The following is a 5,244-nucleotide window of genomic DNA, read 5'->3' on the forward strand; positions in this document are numbered from 1 at the left end:
GAGTTGTTCATTTGATTCTAATGTAGGTAATATATGGATATAACACTTAAAATTAATTAAAGAAATACTGAAGAACCAACTATGTCTATCACTAAACTGTCTCATTCTTTGAAACCTATGCCTGTATGTGTCTGTCTCCTCTATTCATCCGTGAGCTCTTTGAGGGTAGTGAATGCATTTACTCATCAGTCTATTTTATTCCTAGTACTAGAAGAGTCGCTGATACGTTTGGCTGGCTGAATGATGAATGAATGAAATTCTATTTATTTAATGTCTTCAATGAGCTCATCATTGTACCCAATATTATGGAGATTCAGAAGAGACTTTCTTTCCCATCAAAACTTTTTTGTCTAATTGGGAAAACCTACAGGTAGATTACACCATAGTAACAGTGATATATATTAATGTGCTACTTTATTAGATGGAAACCATAAATTCTAAGAGAGAAAAATGAATGAGAAGGTCAGAGAGGGCAGTGAAATGTTAGTTATCTTGGGTTAATTCTCACCAATTTCAGTTCCTTGTTGAGGAACTTACCATATACCAGGCATGGTACTAAATAGTTTATATATATAATATTTTATTTAATAATCATGTTACTCTATGAAGATATTGCCATCCTTTATTTTGTAGATGAGAAACTGAGCTTTAAAGAGGTCATATAATCTTCAGCAAGAGGTAAGGCTTACATTTTAACTCAGGTTCCTCTGCTTTCAAAGTGCATGACTTTCAGCATGTTATGTAATGTCTTAGAGAAGAGGAAGAGTAGAATTCGTTTCTGAAAGATTTGGTATAATTTGAAAAGTAGAGAGAAGGAAAAGATATTGTATATAATAAGAGAAGAACCATTATCAAGATAAGACATCAGGAGTAAAGGGGATGTCTGGAGCTGTGAAGAGCCTGTCCTGGGGAAGCGGCTGACTCATTTTGGGAGAGGATGACTATGTGGCTGGCTGGCAGGACTGATTTTCTTGAATGATTTGAAATCCAGGCAGAGAAATTTGGCTCTCAAATGGGGAGCCATCGAGGTTTCTGAGCTAGAGAGTACTATTAACATTATGGAATTCAAAGCACATTAGAAAATATGCCAGGTGGATTGAAAATGCAAGAATGGCAACAGATGTTGTGGTAATAAAGGTATGAAGCAACATAAAACTGAAATAGAATAATAGGCATTTTCTTTTGGCTTTGGGAATGTTCTTCATAAGTTATTGCTCTTAAGCAGTAATAATGAGGAAATCACAAAACAAATTCCCATAATTGAACAGGAAATAACTAGTTTTTTTTTTTTCTTCTGGTAGTCATAGTAAAATCCAATATGCTACCATAAAGGAGACTGAATCCTACAGCGGCATCTAGTCTCTAGCACACTGCAGGTCCTTTCAGTGTATTTTGAGTGAGCAGGCTCTTGAGTAAGAAGTAGAGCATCTTTTGTTTCAGGGCACCCAAAGCCAGCATTAGACCCATTCCTACCACTTGCTGGCGCTTCCCTGGCACCTTCCCAAATGTCCCATTGGGAGGATAACCATTCCCAGTGGAGGACCACACAGGGTAGCAGACCACCTCTTGAATTCAGTTGCTTGCTCTTTTCCCCAGAAACATCACATCCACAGAGAATGTTTCATATCAAACAACATGTATTTCATTACCAGGAAAGACTTTATAACGATTTAATTATTCGTCACTTTGACCTTCCAAGTCTCTGACCAGATGATTTGGTTGACCTCATTTGAAATGTTTCTTAATGACAAAAAGGAGAATTGCATACAAGTACCATGAATATAATTTCACAAGAGTAAGTACAATGTATAAATAATCATTCATAATAATGAAGCCATAACTTATTCAGGTTGCAAGAAATTTGAGGTGAAGAATCACTTTAGCGGACTTTCAATACAGCAAAGGAAAAAGAAGTGTAAATTCCTCTGAAGAAAAAGAAAGACGAATGCAGATTGAACGTGACCAGTCGGTTTTTAAACAACTTATTAAATCTGTCAATGAGAACCAACTTTCATGCTTTTAGTTTGTGGAGACTGATTGCATTTTCAAAGTCCCAAAGTCACATTCAAAATTTATGTTTTACAAAAATGAGTAGGTGGAGATGAATAGGTTTTACTGATCTCCCCTAGCTCCAACTCATTTGCTGCTGTAGTTCACAGGAAATGGCTCTGCAGCCCAAACCCCTCCCTTTCCAAGCTTCTGCGTTCAAAAGTTCTAACAGTCTACATGCCAGAGGGACATCTTCATTCTTTTTACCAAAAGCTTCTCACCAAATTCTTAAAATGCACTATTGGTAGAATCACGGGCAATGGATTAGCAGGAGATGGGTATCAAAAACGGGGTAAAGAAAATTTTATCAAACCAAGGGGTTTAGAGAGGGAGAAGCTGGAATGAGTTGACATGCCTGCTGTACAGTCCCTGAGAGGACAGTAGGATGATGGGAGCTGCTCAGGTGACAGGAGCTGTCAGGTCTGCCTCTGAAGACAAAGTCCAAGCAGAGCCTCTCTTCGGAAAGGGAGGAAGCCTAGTGTCAGCCCTCAAGGAGCTGAGAGCCTGCTTAGTGAGACTGAGCTCCAGCATTTGAGACCACATGACAGAGAAGAGTGAATGCTGCTTTAGGAAGACGTCAAAGGAAGCAGGGCCCACCAATGCTTGGAAGGTCAGGAAGGCTCTGTCTACACAGAGCCTGGATCTGGTAGCATTGATGCCCTTCTTACATGACCAGGTAACTCTAACTAGTGCAATATTGAGTATTGTTTAGTATTTGAATACATAAATTTATTTATTTATTTATTTATTTTTTCTCTTAAATTAATATTTTTATTTTTTATTTATTTATCTTTCTTCTCCACACAGGAGACATGGAGCCCACTTACAAACTAGATCCAATTCCATGAAATCCAATGTTTTTACATAATTAATTTTATGTATACTAGTTTTTCAAACGTGCCAACAATTTTTGTGGTGTCAGGCTGACATGTAGCTTTAGAAAACATTATTTCTAGAATTATACACATAACATTGCATTACAACAAACAAAAGTCATTTTTAAATAGGAATATTCTAATGAAGAAGTGTTGTGTTTCATTCTCTAACAAAATTTAGATCCTTTAAATACCATATTCAACTATTTCATTGACATTCTGGTGGGCTTCCCTGGGTTTCTCTTACCTAATAATAAATTATCAGGGATTATTTTTTTTAATTTCTTTATTATTATTATACTTTAAGTTCTAGGGTACATGTGCATAACGTGCAGGTTTTGTTACATATGTATACTTGTGCCATGTTGGTGTGCTGCACCCATCAACTCGTCAGCACCCATCAACTCGTCATTTATATCAGGTATAACTCCCAATGCAATCCCTCCCCCCTCCCCCCTCCCCATGATAGGCCCTGGTGTGTGATGTTCCCCTTCCCGAGTCCAAGTGATCTCATTGTTCAGTTCCCACCTATGAGTGAGAACATGCGGTGTTTGGTTTTCTGTTCTTGCGATAGTTTGCTAAGAATGATGGTTTCCAGCTGCATCCATGTCCCTACAAAGGACACAAACTCATCCTTTTTGATGGCTGCATAGTATTCCATGGTGTATATGTGCCACATTTTCTTAATCCAATCTGTCACTGCTGGACATTTGGGTTGATTCCAAGTCTTTGCTATTGTGAATAGTGCCGCAATAAACATACGTGTGCATGTGTCTTTATAGCAGCATGATTTATAATCCTTTGGGTATATACCCAGTAATGGGATGGCTGGGTCATATGGTACATCTAGTTCTAGATCCTTGAGGAATCGCCATACTGTTTTCCATAATTGTTGAACTAGTTTACAATCCCACCAACAGTGTAAAAGTGTTCCTATTTCTCCACATCCTCTCCAGCACCTGTTGTTTCCTGACTTTTTAATGATCGCCATTCTAACTGGTGTGAGATGGTATCTCATTGTGGTTTTGATTTGCATTTCTCTGATGGCCAGTGATGATGAGCATTTTTTCATGTGTCTGTTGGCTGTATGAATGTCTTCTTTTGAGAAATGTCTGTTCATATCCTTTGCCCACTTTTTGATGGGGTTGTTTGTTTTTTTCTTGTAAATTTGTTTGAGTTCTTTGTAGGTTCTGGATATTAGCCCTTTGTCAGATGAGTAGATTGCAAAAATTTTCTCCCATTCTGTAGGTTGCCTGTTCACTCTGATGGTAGTTTCTTTTGCTGTGCAGAAGCTCTTTAGTTTAATGAGATCCCATTTGTCAATTTTGGCTTTTGCTGCCGTTGCTTTTGGTGTTTTAGACATGAAGTCTTTTCCCATGCCTATGTCCTGAATGGTACTACATAGGTTTTCCTCTAGGATTTTTATGGTATTAGGTCTAACATTTAAGTCTTTAATCCATCTTGAAGTAATTTTCGTATAAGGAGTAAGGAAAGGATCCAGTTTCAGCTTTCTACTTATGGCTAGCCAATTTTCCCAGCACCATTTATTAAATAGGGAATCCTTTCCCCATTTCTTGTTTCTCTCAGGTTTGTCAAAGATCAGATGGCTGTAGATGTGTGGTATTATTTCTGAGGACTCTGTTCTGTTCCATTGGTCTATATCTCTGTTTTGGTACCAGTACCATGCTGTTTTGGTTACTGTAGCCTTGTAGTATAGTTTGAAGTCAGGTAGCGTGATGCCTCCAGCTTTGTTCTTTTGACTTAGGATTGTCTTGGAGATGCGGGCTCTTTTTTGGTTCCATATGAACTTTAAAGCAGTTTTTTCCAATTCTGTGAAGAAACTCATTGGTAGCTTGATGGGGATGGCATTGAATCTATAAATTACCTTGGGCAGTATGGCCATTTTCACGATATTGATTCTTCCTATCCATGAGCATGGTATGTTCTTCCATTTGTTTGTGTCCTCTTTTATTTCACTGAGCAGTGGTTTGTAGTTCTCCTTGAAGAGGTCCTTTACATCCCTTGTAAGTTGGATTCCTAGGTATTTGATTCTCTTTGAAGCAATTGTCAATGGAAGTTCATTCCTGATTTGGCTCTCTGTTTGTCTGTTACTGGTGTATAAGAATGCTTGTGATTTTTGCACATTAATTTTGTATCCTGAGACTTTGCTGAAGTTGCTTATCAGCTTGAGGAGATTTTGGGCTGAGACAATGGGGTTTTCTAAATATACAATCATGTCATCTGCAAACAGGGACAATTTGACTTCTTCTTTTCCTAACTGAATACCCTTGATTTCTTTCTCTTGCCTGATTGCCCTAGC

This window comes from Macaca thibetana, chromosome 6 (genome assembly GCF_024542745.1).
Source record: "Macaca thibetana thibetana isolate TM-01 chromosome 6, ASM2454274v1, whole genome shotgun sequence".
Taxonomy (NCBI): Eukaryota; Metazoa; Chordata; class Mammalia; order Primates; family Cercopithecidae; genus Macaca; species Macaca thibetana.